Source organism: Phoenix dactylifera, chromosome 4 (genome assembly GCF_051530095.1).
Source record: "Phoenix dactylifera cultivar Ajwa chromosome 4, Ajwa_hap1_PhDact_Kaust_v1.1, whole genome shotgun sequence".
Lineage (NCBI taxonomy): Eukaryota > Viridiplantae > Streptophyta > Magnoliopsida > Arecales > Arecaceae > Phoenix > Phoenix dactylifera.
Window position 1 is genome coordinate 36,771,382 of NC_143193.1, and position 14,514 is coordinate 36,785,895.

Here is a 14,514-nt window from a genome sequence, read left to right on the forward strand (position 1 = left end):
AAAATAAAAAGGGTGCAACACGAGGACTTCCCAGGGGGTCACCCATCCTAGTACTACTCTCGCCCAAGCACGCTTAACTGCGGAGTTCTGATGGGATCCGGTGCATTAGTGCTGGTATGATCGCACCCATGATATGCCCTTCGAAACTCCCTTTTATGACAAAGCAGCAGACCTCGACGGCCCGAGACATTCGCGCTGCCGGGGCCGTTCTGGCGTAGGATTCAACGCGCTGGTCCCGCTATGCGGCATGGCACCGCCAGTCTCCGGACCCAGTTTATTGTCGGGGGAAAAAAATTATCCGAAGAGGAAAAGCCAAAAGCCAAAAAATTAAAAATAAATATTATCAAAAAATAAAAAAGCGGGCAAAAAATAAAAGGGGTGCAACACGAGGACTTCCCAGGGGGTCACCCATCCTAGTACTACTCTCGCCCAAGCACGCTTAACTGCGGAGTTCTGATGGGATCCGGTGCATTAGTGCTGGTATGATCGCACCCATGACATGCCCATCGAAACACCCTTTTATGACAAAGCAGCAGACCTCGACGGCCCGAGACATTCGCGCTGCCGGGGCCGTTCTGGCGTAGGATTCAATGCGCTGTTCCGCTATGCGGCATGGCATCGCGAGTCTCCGGACTCAGTTTATTTTCGAGGGAAAAAAATTATCCGAAGAGGAAAAGCCAAAAGCCAAAAAATGAAAAATAAATGTTATCAAAAAAGAAAAAAGCGGGCAAAAAATAAAAGGGGTGCAACACGAGGACTTCCCAGGGGGTCACCCATCCTAGTACTACTCTCGCCCAAGCACGCTTAACTGCGGAGTTCTGATGGGATCCGGTGCATTAGTGCTGGTATGATCGCACCCATGATATGCCCTTCGAAACTCCCTTTTATGACAAAGCAGCAGACCTCGACGGCCCGAGACATTCGCGCTGCCGGGGCCGTTCTGGCGTAGGATTCAACGCGCTGGTCCCGCTATGCGGCATGGCACCGCCAGTCTCCGGACCCAGTTTATTGTCGGGGGAAAAAAATTATCCGAAGAGGAAAAGCCAAAAGCCAAAAAATTAAAAATAAATATTATCAAAAAATAAAAAAGCGGGCAAAAAATAAAAAGGGTGCAACATGAGGACTTCCCAGGGGGTCACCCATCCTAGTACTACTCTCGCCCAAGCACGCTTAACTGCGGAGTTCTGATAGGATCCGGTGCATTAGTGCTGGTATGATCGCACCCAAGACATGCCCTTCGAAACTCCCTTTTATGACAAAGTAGCAGACCTCGACGGCCCGAGACATTCGCGCTGCCGGGGCCGTTCTGGCGTAGGATTCAACACGCTGTTCCGCTATGCGGCATGGCACCGCCAGTCTCCGGACTCGGTTTATTTTCGGGGGAAAAAAATTATCCGAAGAGGAAAAGCCAAAAGCCGAAAAATAAAAAATAAATGTTATCAAAAAATAAAAAAGCAGGCAAAAAATAAAAGGGGTGCAACACGAGGACTTCCCTGGGGGTCACCCATCCTAGTACTACTCTCGCCCAAGCACGCTTAACTGCGGAGTTCTGATGGGATCCGGTGCATTAGTGCTGGTATGATCGCACCCATGACATGCCCTTCGAAACTCCCTTTTATGACAAAGCAGCAGACCTCGACGGCCCGAGACATTCGAGCTGCCGGGGCCGTTCTGGCGTAGGATTCAACGCGCTGTTCCGCTATGCGGCATGGCACCGCCAGTCTCCGGACTCAGTTTATTTTCGGGGGGAAAAAATTATCCGAAGAGGAAAAGCCAAAAGCCAAAAAATTAAAAATAAATATTATCAAAAAATAAAAAAGCGGGCAAAAAATAAAAAGGGTGCAACACGAGGACTTCCCAGGGGGTCACCCATCCTAGTACTTCTCTCGCCCAAGCACGCCTAACTGCGGAGTTATGATGGGATCCGGTGCATTAGTGCTGGTATGATCGCACCCATGACATGCCCTTCGAAACTCCCTTTTATGACAAAGCAGCAGACCGCGACGGCCCGAGACATTCGCGCTGCCGGGGCCGTTCTGGCGTAGGATTCAACGCGCTGTTCCGCTATGCGGCATGGCACCGCCCGTCTCCGGACTCAGTTTATTTTCGGGAAAAAAAATTATCCGAAGAGGAAAAGCCAAAAGCCGAAAAATTAAAAATGAATATTATCAAAAAATAAAAAAGCGGGCAAAAAATAAAAAGGGTGCAACACGAGGACTTCCCAGGGGGTCACCCATCCTAGTACTACTCTCGCCCAAGCACGCTTAACTGCGGAGTTCTGATGGGATCCGGTGCATTAGTGCTGGTACGATTGCACCCATGACATGCCCTTCGAAACTCCCTTTTATGACAAAGCAGCAGACCTCGACGGCCCGAGACATTCACGCTGCCGGGGCCGTTCTGGCGTAGGATTCAACGCGCTGGTCCCGCTATGCGGCATGGCACCGCCAGTCTCCGGACTCAGTTTATTGTCGGGGAAAAAAAATTATCCGAAGACGAAAAGCCAAAAGCCGAAAAATTAAAAATAAATATTATCAAAAAATAAAAAAGCGGGCAAAAAATAAAAAGGGTGCAACACGAGGACTTCCCAGGGGGTCACCCATCCTAGTACTACTCTCGCCCAAGCACGCTTAACTGCGGAGTTCTCATGGGATCCGGTGCATTAGTGCTGGTATGATCGCACCCAAGACATGCCCTTCGAAACTCCCTTTTAAGACAAAGCAGCAGACCTCGACGGCCCGAGACATTCGCGCTGCCGGGGCCGTTCTGACGTATGATTCAACGCGCTGTTCCGCTATGCGGCATGGCACCGCCAGTCTCCGGACTCAGTTTATTTTCGGGGGGAAAAAATTATCCGAAGAGCAAAAGCCAAAAGCCAAAAAATTAAAAATAAATATTATCAAAAAATAAAAAAGCGGGCAAAAAATAAAAAGGGTGCAACACGAGGACTTCCCAGGGGGTCACCCATCCTAGTACTTCTCTCGCCCAAGCACGCTTAACTGCGGAGTTATGATGGGATCCGGTGCATTAGTGCTGGTATGATCGCACCCATGACATGCCCTTCGAAACTCCCTTTAATGACAAAGCAGCAGACCGCGACGGCCCGAGACATTCGCGCTGCCGGGGCCGTTCTGGCGTAGGATTCAACGCGCTGTTCCGCTATGCGGCATGGCACCGCCAGTCTCCGGACTCAGTTTATTTTCGGGAAAAAAAATTATCCGAAGAGGAAAAGCCAAAAGCCGAAAAATTAAAAATAAATATTATCAAAAAATAAAAAAGCGGGCAAAAAATAAAAAGGGTGCAACACGAGGACTTCCCAGGGGGTCACCCATCCTAGTACTACTCTCGCCCAAGCACGCTTAACTGCGGAGTTCTGATCGGATCCGGTGCATTAGTGCTGGTATGATCGCACCCATGACATGCCCTTCGAAACTCCCTTTTATGACGAAGCAGCAGACCTCGACGGCCCGAGGCATTCGCGCTGCCGGGGCCGTTCTGGCGTAGGATTCAACGCGCTGTTCCGCTATGCGGCATGGCACCGCGAGTCTCCGGACTCAGTTTATTTTCGGGGGAAAAAAATTATCCGAAGAGGAAAAGCCAAAAGCCGACAAATTAAAAATAAATATTATCAAAAAATAAAAAAGCGGGCAAAAAATAAAAGGGGTGCAACACGAGGACTTCCCAGGGGGTCACCCATCCTAGTACTACTCTCGCCCAAGCACGCTTAACTGCGGAGTTCTGATGGGATCCGGTGCATTAGTGCTGGTATGATCGCACCCATGACATGCCCATCGAAACTCCCTTTTATGACAAAGCAGCAGACCTCGACGGCCCGAGACATTCGCGCCGCCGGGGCCGTTCTGGCGTAGGATTCAACGCGCTGGTCCCGCTATGCGGCATAGCACCGCCAGTCTCCGGACTCAGTTTATTTTCGGGGGAAAAAAATTATCCGAAGAGAAAAAGCCAAAAGCCGAAAAATTAAAAATAAATATTATCAAAAAATAAAAAAGTGGAGAAAAAAATAAAAAGGGTGCAACACGAGGACTTCCCAGGGGGTCACCCATCCTAGTACTACTCTCGCCCAAGCACGCTTAACTGCGGAGTTCTGATGGGATCCGGTGCATTAGTGCTGGTATGATCGCACCCATGACATGCCCATCGAAACACCCTTTTATGACAAAGCAGCAGACCTCGACGGCCCGAGACATTCGCGCTGCCGGGGCCGTTCTGGCGTAGGATTCAATGCGCTGTTCCGCTATGCGGCATGGCACCGCGAGTCTCCGGACTCAGTTTATTTTCGGGGGAAAAAAATTATCCGAAGAGGAAAAGCCAAAAGCCGAAAAACTAAAAATAAATATTATCAAAAAATAAAAAAGTGGACAAAAAATAAAAAGGGGTGCAAGACGAGGACTTCCCAGGGGGTCACCCATCCTAGTACTACTCTCGCCCAAGCACGCTTAACTGCGGAGTTCTGATGGGATCCGGTGCATTAGGGCTGGTATGATCGCACCCATGACATGCCCATCGAAACACCCTTTTATGACAAAGCAGCAGACCTCGACGGCCCGAGACATTCGCGCTGCCGGGGCCGTTCTGGCGTAGGATTCAATGCGCTGTTCCGCTATGCGGCATGGCACCGCGAGTCTCCGGACTCAGTTTATTTTCGAGGGAAAAAAATTATCCGAAGAGGAAAAGCCAAAAGCCAAAAAATTAAAAATAAATGTTATCAAAAAAGAAAAATGCGGGCAAAAAATAAAAGGGGTGCAACACGAGGACTTCCCAGGGGGTCACCCTTTCTAGTACTACTCTCGCCCAAGCACGCTTAACTGCGGAGTTCTGATGGGATCCGGTGCATTAGTGCTGGTATGATCGCACCCATGATATGCCCTTCGAAACTCCCTTTTATGACAAAGCAGCAGACCACGGCGGCCCGAGACATTCGCGCTGCCGGGGCCGTTCTGGCGTAGGATTCAACGCGCTGGTCCCGCTATGCGGCATGGCACCGCCAGTCTCCGGACCCAGTTTATTGTCGGGGGAAAAAAATTATCCGAAGAGGAAAAGCCAAAAGCCAAAAAATTAAAAATAAATATTATCAAAAAATAAAAAAGCGGGCAAAAAATAAAAAGGGTGCAACACGAGGACTTCCCAGGGGGTCACCCATCCTAGTACTTCTCTCGCCCAAGCACGCTTAACTGCGGAGTTATGATGGGATCCGGTGCATTAGTGCTGGTATGATCACACCCATGACATGCCCTTCGAAACTCCCTTTTATGACAAAGCAGCAGACCGCGACGGCCCGAGACATTCGCGCTGCCGGGGCCGTTCTGGCGTAGGATTCAACGCGCTGTTCCGCTATGCGGCATGGCACCGCCAGTCTCCGGACTCAGTTTATTTTCGGAAAAAAAAATTATCCGAAGAGGAAAAGCCAAAAGCCGAAAAATTAAAAATAAATATTATCAAAAAATAAAAAAGCGGGCAAAAAATAAAAAGGGTGCAACACGAGGACTTCCCAGGGGGTCACCCATCCTAGTACTACTCTCGCCCAAGCACGCTTAACTACGGAGTTCTGATGGGATCCGGTGCATTAGTGCTGGTATGATCGCACCCATGACATGCCCTTCGAAACTCCCTTTTATGACAAAGCAGCAGACCTCGACGGCCCGAGACATTCACGCTGCCGGGGCCGTTCTGGCGTAGGATTCAACGCGCTGGTCCCGCTATGCGGCATGGCACCGCCAGTCTCCGGACTCAGTTTATTGTCGGGGAAAAAAAATTATCCGAAGAGGAAAAGCCAAAAGCCGAAAAATTAAAAATAAATATTATCAAAAAATAAAAAAGCGGGCAAAAAATAAAAAGGGTGCAACACGAGGACTTCCCAGGGGGTCACCCATCCTAGTACTACTCTCACCCAAGCACGCTTAACTGCGGAGTTCTGATGGGATCCGGTGCATTAGTGCTGGTATGATCGCACCCAAGACATGCCCTTCGAAACTCCCTTTTAAGACAAAGCAGCAGACCTCGACGGCCCGAGACATTCGCGCTGCCGGGGCCGTTCTGGCGTATGATTCAACGCGCTGTTCCGCTATGCGGCATGGCACCGCCAGTCTCCGGACTCAGTTTATTTTCTGGGGGAAAAAATTATCCGAAGAGGAAAAGCCAAAAGCCAAAAAATTAAAAATAAATATTACCAAAAAATAAAAAAGCGGGCAAAAAATAAAAAGGGTGCAACTCGAGGACTTTCCAGGGGGTCACCCATCCTAGTACTTCTCTCGCCCAAGCACGCTTAACTGCGGAGTTATGATGGGATCCGGTGCATTAGTGCTGGTATGATCGCACCCATGACATGCCCTTCGAAACTCCCTTTTATGACAAAGCAGCAGACCGCGACGGCCCGAGGCATTCGCGCTGCCGGGGCCGTTCTAGCGTAGGATTCAACGCGCTGTTCCGCTATGCGGCATGGCACCGCGAGTCTCCGGACTCAGTTTATTTTCGAGGGAAAAAAATTATCCCAAGAGGAAAAGCCAAAAGCCAAAAAATTAAAAATAAATGTTATCAAAAAAGAAAAAAGCGGGCAAAAAATAAAAGGGGTGCAACACGAGGACTTCCCAGGGGGTCACCCATCCTAGTACTACTCTCGCCCAAGCTCGCTTAACTGCGGAGTTCTGATGGGATCCGGTGCATTAGTGCTGGTATGATCGCACCCATGACATGCCCATCGAAACACCCTTTTATGACAAAGCAGCAGACCTCGACGGCCCGAGACATTCGCGCTGCCGGGGCCGTTCTGGCGTAGGATTCAATGCGCTGTTCCGCTATGCGGCATGGCATCGCGAGTCTCCGGACTCAGTTTATTTTCGAGGGAAAAAAATTATCCGAAGAGGAAAAGCGAAAAGCCAAAAAATTAAAAATAAATGTTATCAAAAAAGAAAAAAGCGGGCAAAAAATAAAAGGGGTGCAACACGAGGACTTCCCAGGGGGTCACCCATCCTAGTACTACTCTCGCCCAAGCACGCTTAACTGCGGAGTTCTGATGGGATCCGGTGCATTAGTGCTGGTATGATCGCACCCATGATATGCCCTTCGAAATTCCCTTTTATGACAAAGCAGCAGACCTCGACGGCCCGAGACATTCGCGCTGCCGGGGCCGTTCTGGCGTAGGATTCAACGCGCTGGTCCCGCTATGCGGCATGGCACCGCCAGTCTCCGGACCCAGTTTATTGTCGGGGGAAAAAAATTATCCGAAGAGGAAAAGCCAAAAGCCAAGAAATTAAAAATAAATATTATCAAAAAATAAAAAAGCGGGCAAAAAATAAAAAGGGTGCAACATGAGGACTTCCCAGGGGGTCACCCATCCTAGTACTACTCTCGCCCAAGCACGCTTAACTGCGGAGTTCTGATAGGATCCGGTGCATTAGTGCTGGTATGATCGCACCCAAGACATGCCCTTCGAAACTCCCTTTTATGACAAAGTAGCAGACCTCGACGGCCCGAGACATTCGCGCTGCCGGGGCCGTTCTGGCGTAGGATTCAACACGCTGTTCCGCTATGCGGCATGGCACCGCCAGTCTCCGGACTCAGTTTATTTTCGGAGGAAAAAAATTATCCGAAGAGGAAAAGCCAAAAGCCGAAAAATAAAAAATAAATGTTATCAAAAAATAAAAAAGCGGGCAAAAAATAAAAGGGGTGCAACACGAGGACTTCCCAGGGGGTCACCCATCCTAGTACTACTCTCGCCCAAGCACGCTTAACTGCGGAGTTCTGATGGGATCCGGTGCATTAGTGCTGGTATGATCGCACCCATGACATGCCCATCGAAACTCCCTTTTATGACAAAGCAGCAGACCTCGACGGCCCGAGACATTCGCGCCGCCGGGGCCGTTCTGGCGTAGGATTCAACGCGCTGGTCCCGCTATGCGGCATAGCACCGCCAGTCTCCGGACTCAGTTTATTTTCGGGGGAAAAAAATTATCCGAAGAGGAAAAGCCAAAAGCCGAAAAATTAAAAATAAATATTATCAAAAAATAAAAAAGTGGAGAAAAAAATAAAAAGGGTGCAACACGAGGACTTCCCAGGGGGTCACCCATCCTAGTACTACTCTCGCCCAAGCACGCTTAACTGCCGAGTTCTGATGGGATCCGGTGCATTAGTGCTGGTATGATCGCACCCATGACATGCCCATCGAAACACCCTTTTGTGACAAAGCTGCAGACCTCGACGGCCCGAGACATTCGCGCTGCCGGGGCCGTTCTGGCGTAGGATTCAATGCGCTGTTCCGCTATGCGGCATGGCACCGCGAGTCTCCGGACTCAGTTTATTTTCGGGGGAAAAAAATTATCCGAAGAGGAAAAGCCAAAAGCCGAAAAATTAAAAATAAATATTATCAAAAAATAAAAAAGTGGGCAAAAAATAAAAAGGGGTGCAAGACGAGGACTTCCCAGGGGGTCACCCATCCTAGTACTACTCTCGCCCAAGCACGCTTAACTGCGGAGTTCTGATGGGATCCGGTGCATTAGGGCTGGTATGATCGCACCCATGACATGCCCATCGAAACACCCTTTTATGACAAAGCAGCAGACCTCGACGGCCCGAGACATTCGCGCTGCCGGGGCCGTTCTGGCGTAGGATTCAATGCGCTGTTCCGCTATGCGGCATGGCACCGCGAGTCTCCGGACTCAGTTTATTTTCGAGGGAAAAAAATTATCCGAAGAGGAAAAGCCAAAAGCCAAAAAATTAAAAATAAATGTTATCAAAAAAGAAAAATGCGGGCAAAAAATAAAAGGGGTGCAACACGAGGACTTCCCAGGGGGTCACCCATCCTAGTACTACTCTCGCCCAAGCACGCTTAACTGCGGAGTTCTGATGGGATCCGGTGCATTAGTGCTGGTATGATCGCACCCATGATATGCCCTTCGAAACTCCCTTTTATGACAAAGCAGCAGACCTCGACGGCCCGAGACATTCGCGCTGCCGGGGCCGTTCTGGCGTAGTATTCAACGCGCTGGTCCCGCTATGCGGCATGGCACCGCCAGTCTCCGGACCCAGTTTATTGTCGGGGGAAAAAAATTATCCGAAGAGGAAAAGCCAAAAGCCAAAAAATTAAAAATAAATATTATCAAAAAATAAAAAAGCGGGCAAAAAATAAAAAGGGTGCAACACGAGGACTTCCCAGGGGGTCACCCATCCTAGTACTTCTCTCGCCCAAGCACGCTTAACTGCGGAGTTATGATGGGATCCGGTGCATTAGTGCTGGTATGATCACACCCATGACATGCCCTTCGAAACTCCCTTTTATGACAAAGCAGCAGACCGCGACGGCCCGAGACATTCGCGCTGCCGGGGCCGTTCTGGCGTAGGATTCAACGCGCTGTTCCGCTATGCGGCATGGCACCGCCAGTCTCCGGACTCTGTTTATTTTCGGAAAAAAAAATTATCCGAAGAGAAAAAGCCAAAAGCCGAAAAATTAAAAATAAATATTATCAAAAAATAAAAAAGCGGCAAAAAATAAAAAGGGTGCAACACGAGGACTTCCCAGGGGGTCACCCATCCTAGTACTACTCTCGCCCAAGCACGCTTAACTACGGAGTTCTGATGGGATCCGGTGCATTAGTGCTGGTATGATCGCACCCATGACATGCCCTTCGAAACTCCCTTTTATGACAAAGCAGCAGACCTCGACGGCCCGAGACATTCACGCTGCCGGGGCCGTTCTGGCGTAGGATTCAACGCGCTGGTCCCGCTATGCGGCATGGCACCGCCAGTCTCCGGACTCAGTTTATTGTCGGGGAAAAAAAATTATCCGAAGACGAAAAGCCAAAAGCCGAAAAATTAAAAATAAATATTATCAAAAAATAAAAAAGCGGGCAAAAAATAAAAAGGGTGCAACACGAGGACTTCCCAGGGGGTCACCCATCCTAGTACTACTCTCGCCCAAGCACGCTTAACTGCGGAGTTCTCATGGGATCCGGTGCATTAGTGCTGGTATGATCGCACCCAAGACATGCCCTTCGAAACTCCCTTTTAAGACAAAGCAGCAGACCTCGACGGCCCGAGACATTCGCGCTGCCGGGGCCGTTCTGGCGTATGATTCAACGCGCTGTTCCGCTATGCGGCATGGCACCGCCAGTCTCCGGACTCAGTTTATTTTCGGGGGGAAAAAATTATCCGAAGAGGAAAAGCCAAAAGCCAAAAAATTAAAAATAAATATTATTAAAAAATAAAAAAGCGGGCAAAAAATAAAAAGGGTGCAACACGAGGACTTCCCAGGGGGTCACCCATCCTAGTACTTCCCTCGCCCAAGCACGCTTAACTGCGGAGTTATGATGGGATCCGGTGCATTAGTGCTGGTATGATCGCACCCATGACATGCCCTTCGAAACTCCCTTTAATGACAAAGCAGCAGACCGCGACGGCCCGAGACATTCGCGCTGCCGGGGCCGTTCTGGCGTAGGATTCAACGCGCTGTTCCGCTATGCGGCATGGCACCGCCAGTCTCCGGACTCAGTTTATTTTCGGGAAAAAAAATTATCCGAAGAGGAAAAGCCAAAAGCCGAAAAATTAAAAATAAATATTATCAAAAAATAAAAAAGCGGGCAAAAAATAAAAAGGGTGCAACACGAGGACTTCCCAGGGGGTCACCCATCCTAGTACTACTCTCGCCCAAGCACGCTTAACTGCGGAGTTCTGATCGGATCCGGTGCATTAGTGCTGGTATGATCGCACCCATGACATGCCCTTCGAAACTCCCTTTTATGACGAAGCAGCAGACCTCGACGGCCCGAGGCATTCGCGCTGCCGGGGCCGTTCTGGCGTAGGATTCAACGCGCTGTTCCGCTATGCGGCATGGCACCGCCCGTCTCCGGACTCAGTTTATTTTCGGGAAAAAAAAATTATCCGAAGAGGAAAAGCCAAAAGCCGAAAAATTAAAAATAAATATTATCAAAAAATAAAAAAGCGGGCAAAAAATAAAAAGGGTGCAACACGAGGACTTCCCAGGGGGTCACCCATCCTAGTACTACTCTCGCCCAAGCACGCTTAACTGCGGAGTTCTGATGGGATCCGGTGCATTAGTGCTGGTATGATCGCACCCATGACATGCCCTTCGAAACTCCCTTTTATGACAAAGCAGCAGACCTCGACGGCCCGAGACATTCACGCTGCCGGGGCCGTTCTGGCGTAGGATTCAACGCGCTGGTCCCGCTATGCGGCATGGCACCGCCAGTCTCCGGACTCAGTTTATTGTCGGGGAAAAAAAATTATCCGAAGACGAAAAGCCAAAAGCCGAAAAATTAAAAATAAATATTATCAAAAAATAAAAAAGCGGGCAAAAAATAAAAAGGGTGCAACACGAGGACTTCCCAGGGGGTCACCCATCCTAGTACTACTCTCGCCCAAGCACGCTTAACTGCGGAGTTCTCATGGGATCCGGTGCATTAGTGCTGGTATGATCGCACCCAAGACATGCCCTTCGAAACTCCCTTTTAAGACAAAGCAGCAGACCTCGACGGCCCGAGACATTCGCGCTGCCGGGGCCGTTCTGGCGTATGATTCAACGCGCTGTTCCGCTATGCGGCATGGCACCGCCAGTCTCCGGACTCAGTTTATTTTCGGGGGGAAAAAATTATCCGAAGAGGAAAAGCCAAAAGCCAAAAAATTAAAAATAAATATTATTAAAAAATAAAAAAGCGGGCAAAAAATAAAAAGGGTGCAACACGAGGACTTCCCAGGGGGTCACCCATCCTAGTACTTCCCTCGCCCAAGCACGCTTAACTGCGGAGTTATGATGGGATCCGGTGCATTAGTGCTGGTATGATCGCACCCATGACATGCCCTTCGAAACTCCCTTTAATGACAAAGCAGCAGACCGCGACGGCCCGAGACATTCGCGCTGCCGGGGCCGTTCTGGCGTAGGATTCAACGCGCTGTTCCGCTATGCGGCATGGCACCGCCAGTCTCCGGACTCAGTTTATTTTCGGGAAAAAAAATTATCCGAAGAGGAAAAGCCAAAAGCCGAAAAATTAAAAATAAATATTATCAAAAAATAAAAAAGCGGGCAAAAAATAAAAAGGGTGCAACACGAGGACTTCCCAGGGGGTCACCCATCCTAGTACTACTCTCGCCCAAGCACGCTTAACTGCGGAGTTCTGATCGGATCCGGTGCATTAGTGCTGGTATGATCGCACCCATGACATGCCCTTCGAAACTCCCTTTTATGACGAAGCAGCAGACCTCGACGGCCCGAGGCATTCGCGCTGCCGGGGCCGTTCTGGCGTAGGATTCAACGCGCTGTTCCGCTATGCGGCATGGCACCGCCCGTCTCCGGACTCAGTTTATTTTCGGGAAAAAAAAATTATCCGAAGAGGAAAAGCCAAAAGCCGAAAAATTAAAAATAAATATTATCAAAAAATAAAAAAGCGGGCAAAAAATAAAAAGGGTGCAACACGAGGACTTCCCAGGGGGTCACCCATCCTAGTACTACTCTCGCCCAAGCACGCTTAACTGCGGAGTTCTGATGGGATCCGGTGCATTAGTGCTGGTATGATCGCACCCATGACATGCCCTTCGAAACTCCCTTTTATGACAAAGCAGCAGACCTCGACGGCCCGAGACATTCACGCTGCCGGGGCCGTTCTGGCGTAGGATTCAACGCGCTGGTCCCGCTATGCGGCATGGCACCGCCAGTCTCCGGACTCAGTTTATTGTCGGGGAAAAAAAATTATCCGAAGACGAAAAGCCAAAAGCCGAAAAATTAAAAATAAATATTATCAAAAAATAAAAAAGCGGGCAAAAAATAAAAAGGGTGCAACACGAGGACTTCCCAGGGGGTCACCCATCCTAGTACTACTCTCGCCCAAGCACGCTTAACTGCGGAGTTCTCATGGGATCCGGTGCATTAGTGCTGGTATGATCGCACCCAAGACATGCCCTTCGAAACTCCCTTTTAAGACAAAGCAGCAGACCTCGACGACCCGAGACATTCGCGCTGCCGGGGCCGTTCTGGCGTATGATTCAACGCGCTGTTCCGCTATGCGGCATGGCACCGCCAGTCTCCGGACTCAGTTTATTTTCGGGGGGAAAAAATTATCCGAAGAGGAAAAGCCAAAAGCCAAAAAATTAAAAATAAATATTATTAAAAAATAAAAAAGCGGGCAAAAAATAAAAAGGGTGCAACACGAGGACTTCCCAGGGGGTCACCCATCCTAGTACTTCTCTCGCCCAAGCACGCTTAACTGCGGAGTTATGATGGGATCCGGTGCATTAGTGCTGGTATGATCGCACCCATGACATGCCCTTCGAAACTCCCATTAATGACAAAGCAGCAGACCGCGACGGCCCGAGACATTCGCGCTGCCGGGGCCGTTCTGGCGTAGGATTCAACGCGCTGTTCCGCTATGCGGCATGGCACCGCCAGTCTCCGGACTCAGTTTATTTTCGGGAAAAAAAATTATCCGAAGAGGAAAAGCCAAAAGCCGAAAAATTAAAAATAAATATTATCAAAAAATAAAAAAGCGGGCAAAAAATAAAAAGGGTGCAACACGAGGACTTCCCAGGGGGTCACCCATCCTAGTACTACTCTCGCCCAAGCACGCTTAACTGCGGAGTTCTGATCGGATCCGGTGCATTAGTGCTGGTATGATCGCACCCATGACATGCCCTTCGAAACTCCCTTTTATGACGAAGCAGCAGACCTCGACGGCCCGAGGCATTCGCGCTGCCGGGGCCGTTCTGGCGTAGGATTCAACGCGCTGTTCCGCTATGCGGCATGGCACCGCGAGTCTCCGGACTCAGTTTATTTTCGGGGGAAAAAAATTATCCGAAGAGGAAAAGCCAAAAGCCGACAAATTAAAAATAAATATTATCAAAAAATAAAAAAGCGGGCAAAAAATAAAAGGGGTGCAACACGAGGACTTCCCAGGGGGTCACCCATCCTAGTACTACTCTCGCCCAAGCACGCTTAACTGCGGAGTTCTGATGGGATCCGGTGCATTAGTGCTGGTATGATCGCACCCATGACATGCCCATCGAAACTCCCTTTTATGACAAAGCAGCAGACCTCGACGGCCCGAGACATTCGCGCCGCCGGGGCCGTTCTGGCGTAGGATTCAACGCGCTGGTCCCGCTATGCGGCATAGCACCGCCAGTCTCCGGACTCAGTTTATTTTCGGGGGAAAAAAATTATCCGAAGAGGAAAAGCCAAAAGCCGAAAAATTAAAAATAAATATTATCAAAAAATAAAAAAGTGGAGAAAAAAATAAAAAGGGTGCAACACGAGGACTTCCCAGGGGGTCACCCATCCTAGTACTACTCTCGCCCAAGCACGCTTAACTGCGGAGTTCTGATGGGATCCGGTGCATTAGTGCTGGTATGATTGCACCCATGACATGCCCATCGAAACACCCTTTTATGACAAAGCAGCAGACCTCGACGGCCCGAGACATTCGCGCTGCCGGGGCCGTTCTGGCGTAGGATTCAATGCGCTGTTCCGCTATGCGGCATGGCACCGCGAGTCTCCGGACT

At 49.6% G+C, this 14,514-nt stretch overlaps 38 non-coding genes and 2 pseudogenes across 38 annotated transcripts; all 40 read right to left on the reverse strand.

The window, feature by feature from the left end:
- Nucleotides 1–9: 9 nt before the first annotated feature.
- LOC149761363 (5S ribosomal RNA) lies at nt 10–128 on the reverse strand. The gene has a single exon (XR_016412109.1). It is a non-coding gene; the product is annotated as a 5S ribosomal RNA (ribosomal RNA).
- A 247-nt stretch (nt 129–375) lies between these two features.
- On the reverse strand, nt 376–494 carry LOC149761364 (5S ribosomal RNA). The gene has a single exon (XR_016409988.1). It is a non-coding gene; the product is annotated as a 5S ribosomal RNA (ribosomal RNA).
- Nucleotides 495–740: 246 nt separating this feature from the next.
- LOC149761365 (5S ribosomal RNA) lies at nt 741–859 on the reverse strand. Its single transcript, XR_016409989.1, has one exon. It is a non-coding gene; the product is annotated as a 5S ribosomal RNA (ribosomal RNA).
- A 247-nt stretch (nt 860–1,106) lies between these two features.
- On the reverse strand, nt 1,107–1,225 carry LOC149761366 (5S ribosomal RNA). The gene has a single exon (XR_016407371.1). It is a non-coding gene; the product is annotated as a 5S ribosomal RNA (ribosomal RNA).
- A 246-nt stretch (nt 1,226–1,471) lies between these two features.
- Nucleotides 1,472–1,590, reverse strand: LOC149761367 (5S ribosomal RNA). The gene has a single exon (XR_016400991.1). It is a non-coding gene; the product is annotated as a 5S ribosomal RNA (ribosomal RNA).
- A 246-nt stretch (nt 1,591–1,836) lies between these two features.
- On the reverse strand, nt 1,837–1,955 carry LOC149761368 (5S ribosomal RNA; annotated as a pseudogene).
- A 245-nt stretch (nt 1,956–2,200) lies between these two features.
- Nucleotides 2,201–2,319, reverse strand: LOC149761369 (5S ribosomal RNA). Its single transcript, XR_016403523.1, has one exon. It is a non-coding gene; the product is annotated as a 5S ribosomal RNA (ribosomal RNA).
- A 247-nt stretch (nt 2,320–2,566) lies between these two features.
- On the reverse strand, nt 2,567–2,685 carry LOC149761370 (5S ribosomal RNA). Its single transcript, XR_016401392.1, has one exon. It is a non-coding gene; the product is annotated as a 5S ribosomal RNA (ribosomal RNA).
- Nucleotides 2,686–2,931: 246 nt separating this feature from the next.
- Nucleotides 2,932–3,050, reverse strand: LOC149761371 (5S ribosomal RNA). Its single transcript, XR_016406650.1, has one exon. It is a non-coding gene; the product is annotated as a 5S ribosomal RNA (ribosomal RNA).
- A 245-nt stretch (nt 3,051–3,295) lies between these two features.
- Nucleotides 3,296–3,414, reverse strand: LOC149761372 (5S ribosomal RNA). The gene has a single exon (XR_016404268.1). It is a non-coding gene; the product is annotated as a 5S ribosomal RNA (ribosomal RNA).
- Nucleotides 3,415–3,660: 246 nt separating this feature from the next.
- On the reverse strand, nt 3,661–3,779 carry LOC149761373 (5S ribosomal RNA). The gene has a single exon (XR_016409990.1). It is a non-coding gene; the product is annotated as a 5S ribosomal RNA (ribosomal RNA).
- Nucleotides 3,780–4,027: 248 nt separating this feature from the next.
- LOC149761374 (5S ribosomal RNA) lies at nt 4,028–4,146 on the reverse strand. Its single transcript, XR_016412110.1, has one exon. It is a non-coding gene; the product is annotated as a 5S ribosomal RNA (ribosomal RNA).
- A 247-nt stretch (nt 4,147–4,393) lies between these two features.
- Nucleotides 4,394–4,512, reverse strand: LOC149761375 (5S ribosomal RNA). The gene has a single exon (XR_016405590.1). It is a non-coding gene; the product is annotated as a 5S ribosomal RNA (ribosomal RNA).
- Nucleotides 4,513–4,758: 246 nt separating this feature from the next.
- LOC149761376 (5S ribosomal RNA) lies at nt 4,759–4,877 on the reverse strand. The gene has a single exon (XR_016403185.1). It is a non-coding gene; the product is annotated as a 5S ribosomal RNA (ribosomal RNA).
- Nucleotides 4,878–5,124: 247 nt separating this feature from the next.
- On the reverse strand, nt 5,125–5,243 carry LOC149761377 (5S ribosomal RNA). Its single transcript, XR_016407641.1, has one exon. It is a non-coding gene; the product is annotated as a 5S ribosomal RNA (ribosomal RNA).
- A 245-nt stretch (nt 5,244–5,488) lies between these two features.
- LOC149761378 (5S ribosomal RNA) lies at nt 5,489–5,607 on the reverse strand. Its single transcript, XR_016412649.1, has one exon. It is a non-coding gene; the product is annotated as a 5S ribosomal RNA (ribosomal RNA).
- Nucleotides 5,608–5,854: 247 nt separating this feature from the next.
- LOC149761379 (5S ribosomal RNA) lies at nt 5,855–5,973 on the reverse strand. Its single transcript, XR_016402353.1, has one exon. It is a non-coding gene; the product is annotated as a 5S ribosomal RNA (ribosomal RNA).
- A 246-nt stretch (nt 5,974–6,219) lies between these two features.
- Nucleotides 6,220–6,338, reverse strand: LOC149761380 (5S ribosomal RNA; annotated as a pseudogene).
- Nucleotides 6,339–6,584: 246 nt separating this feature from the next.
- Nucleotides 6,585–6,703, reverse strand: LOC149761381 (5S ribosomal RNA). The gene has a single exon (XR_016402712.1). It is a non-coding gene; the product is annotated as a 5S ribosomal RNA (ribosomal RNA).
- A 246-nt stretch (nt 6,704–6,949) lies between these two features.
- LOC149761382 (5S ribosomal RNA) lies at nt 6,950–7,068 on the reverse strand. The gene has a single exon (XR_016409991.1). It is a non-coding gene; the product is annotated as a 5S ribosomal RNA (ribosomal RNA).
- A 247-nt stretch (nt 7,069–7,315) lies between these two features.
- Nucleotides 7,316–7,434, reverse strand: LOC149761383 (5S ribosomal RNA). Its single transcript, XR_016407372.1, has one exon. It is a non-coding gene; the product is annotated as a 5S ribosomal RNA (ribosomal RNA).
- A 246-nt stretch (nt 7,435–7,680) lies between these two features.
- LOC149761384 (5S ribosomal RNA) lies at nt 7,681–7,799 on the reverse strand. The gene has a single exon (XR_016409992.1). It is a non-coding gene; the product is annotated as a 5S ribosomal RNA (ribosomal RNA).
- A 248-nt stretch (nt 7,800–8,047) lies between these two features.
- Nucleotides 8,048–8,166, reverse strand: LOC149761385 (5S ribosomal RNA). Its single transcript, XR_016403878.1, has one exon. It is a non-coding gene; the product is annotated as a 5S ribosomal RNA (ribosomal RNA).
- Nucleotides 8,167–8,413: 247 nt separating this feature from the next.
- Nucleotides 8,414–8,532, reverse strand: LOC149761386 (5S ribosomal RNA). Its single transcript, XR_016405591.1, has one exon. It is a non-coding gene; the product is annotated as a 5S ribosomal RNA (ribosomal RNA).
- Nucleotides 8,533–8,778: 246 nt separating this feature from the next.
- Nucleotides 8,779–8,897, reverse strand: LOC149761387 (5S ribosomal RNA). The gene has a single exon (XR_016409993.1). It is a non-coding gene; the product is annotated as a 5S ribosomal RNA (ribosomal RNA).
- Nucleotides 8,898–9,144: 247 nt separating this feature from the next.
- On the reverse strand, nt 9,145–9,263 carry LOC149761388 (5S ribosomal RNA). Its single transcript, XR_016407642.1, has one exon. It is a non-coding gene; the product is annotated as a 5S ribosomal RNA (ribosomal RNA).
- A 244-nt stretch (nt 9,264–9,507) lies between these two features.
- Nucleotides 9,508–9,626, reverse strand: LOC149761389 (5S ribosomal RNA). Its single transcript, XR_016412650.1, has one exon. It is a non-coding gene; the product is annotated as a 5S ribosomal RNA (ribosomal RNA).
- A 247-nt stretch (nt 9,627–9,873) lies between these two features.
- LOC149761390 (5S ribosomal RNA) lies at nt 9,874–9,992 on the reverse strand. The gene has a single exon (XR_016401393.1). It is a non-coding gene; the product is annotated as a 5S ribosomal RNA (ribosomal RNA).
- Nucleotides 9,993–10,238: 246 nt separating this feature from the next.
- LOC149761391 (5S ribosomal RNA) lies at nt 10,239–10,357 on the reverse strand. Its single transcript, XR_016405280.1, has one exon. It is a non-coding gene; the product is annotated as a 5S ribosomal RNA (ribosomal RNA).
- A 245-nt stretch (nt 10,358–10,602) lies between these two features.
- Nucleotides 10,603–10,721, reverse strand: LOC149761392 (5S ribosomal RNA). The gene has a single exon (XR_016404269.1). It is a non-coding gene; the product is annotated as a 5S ribosomal RNA (ribosomal RNA).
- Nucleotides 10,722–10,967: 246 nt separating this feature from the next.
- Nucleotides 10,968–11,086, reverse strand: LOC149761393 (5S ribosomal RNA). Its single transcript, XR_016412111.1, has one exon. It is a non-coding gene; the product is annotated as a 5S ribosomal RNA (ribosomal RNA).
- A 247-nt stretch (nt 11,087–11,333) lies between these two features.
- Nucleotides 11,334–11,452, reverse strand: LOC149761394 (5S ribosomal RNA). Its single transcript, XR_016401395.1, has one exon. It is a non-coding gene; the product is annotated as a 5S ribosomal RNA (ribosomal RNA).
- A 246-nt stretch (nt 11,453–11,698) lies between these two features.
- Nucleotides 11,699–11,817, reverse strand: LOC149761395 (5S ribosomal RNA). Its single transcript, XR_016405281.1, has one exon. It is a non-coding gene; the product is annotated as a 5S ribosomal RNA (ribosomal RNA).
- Nucleotides 11,818–12,062: 245 nt separating this feature from the next.
- On the reverse strand, nt 12,063–12,181 carry LOC149761396 (5S ribosomal RNA). Its single transcript, XR_016404270.1, has one exon. It is a non-coding gene; the product is annotated as a 5S ribosomal RNA (ribosomal RNA).
- A 246-nt stretch (nt 12,182–12,427) lies between these two features.
- LOC149761397 (5S ribosomal RNA) lies at nt 12,428–12,546 on the reverse strand. The gene has a single exon (XR_016412112.1). It is a non-coding gene; the product is annotated as a 5S ribosomal RNA (ribosomal RNA).
- A 247-nt stretch (nt 12,547–12,793) lies between these two features.
- On the reverse strand, nt 12,794–12,912 carry LOC149761398 (5S ribosomal RNA). The gene has a single exon (XR_016401396.1). It is a non-coding gene; the product is annotated as a 5S ribosomal RNA (ribosomal RNA).
- Nucleotides 12,913–13,158: 246 nt separating this feature from the next.
- LOC149761399 (5S ribosomal RNA) lies at nt 13,159–13,277 on the reverse strand. The gene has a single exon (XR_016406651.1). It is a non-coding gene; the product is annotated as a 5S ribosomal RNA (ribosomal RNA).
- A 245-nt stretch (nt 13,278–13,522) lies between these two features.
- LOC149761400 (5S ribosomal RNA) lies at nt 13,523–13,641 on the reverse strand. The gene has a single exon (XR_016404272.1). It is a non-coding gene; the product is annotated as a 5S ribosomal RNA (ribosomal RNA).
- Nucleotides 13,642–13,887: 246 nt separating this feature from the next.
- On the reverse strand, nt 13,888–14,006 carry LOC149761401 (5S ribosomal RNA). The gene has a single exon (XR_016409995.1). It is a non-coding gene; the product is annotated as a 5S ribosomal RNA (ribosomal RNA).
- A 248-nt stretch (nt 14,007–14,254) lies between these two features.
- Nucleotides 14,255–14,373, reverse strand: LOC149761402 (5S ribosomal RNA). Its single transcript, XR_016412885.1, has one exon. It is a non-coding gene; the product is annotated as a 5S ribosomal RNA (ribosomal RNA).
- Between the last annotated feature and the right edge of the window lie 141 nt (nt 14,374–14,514).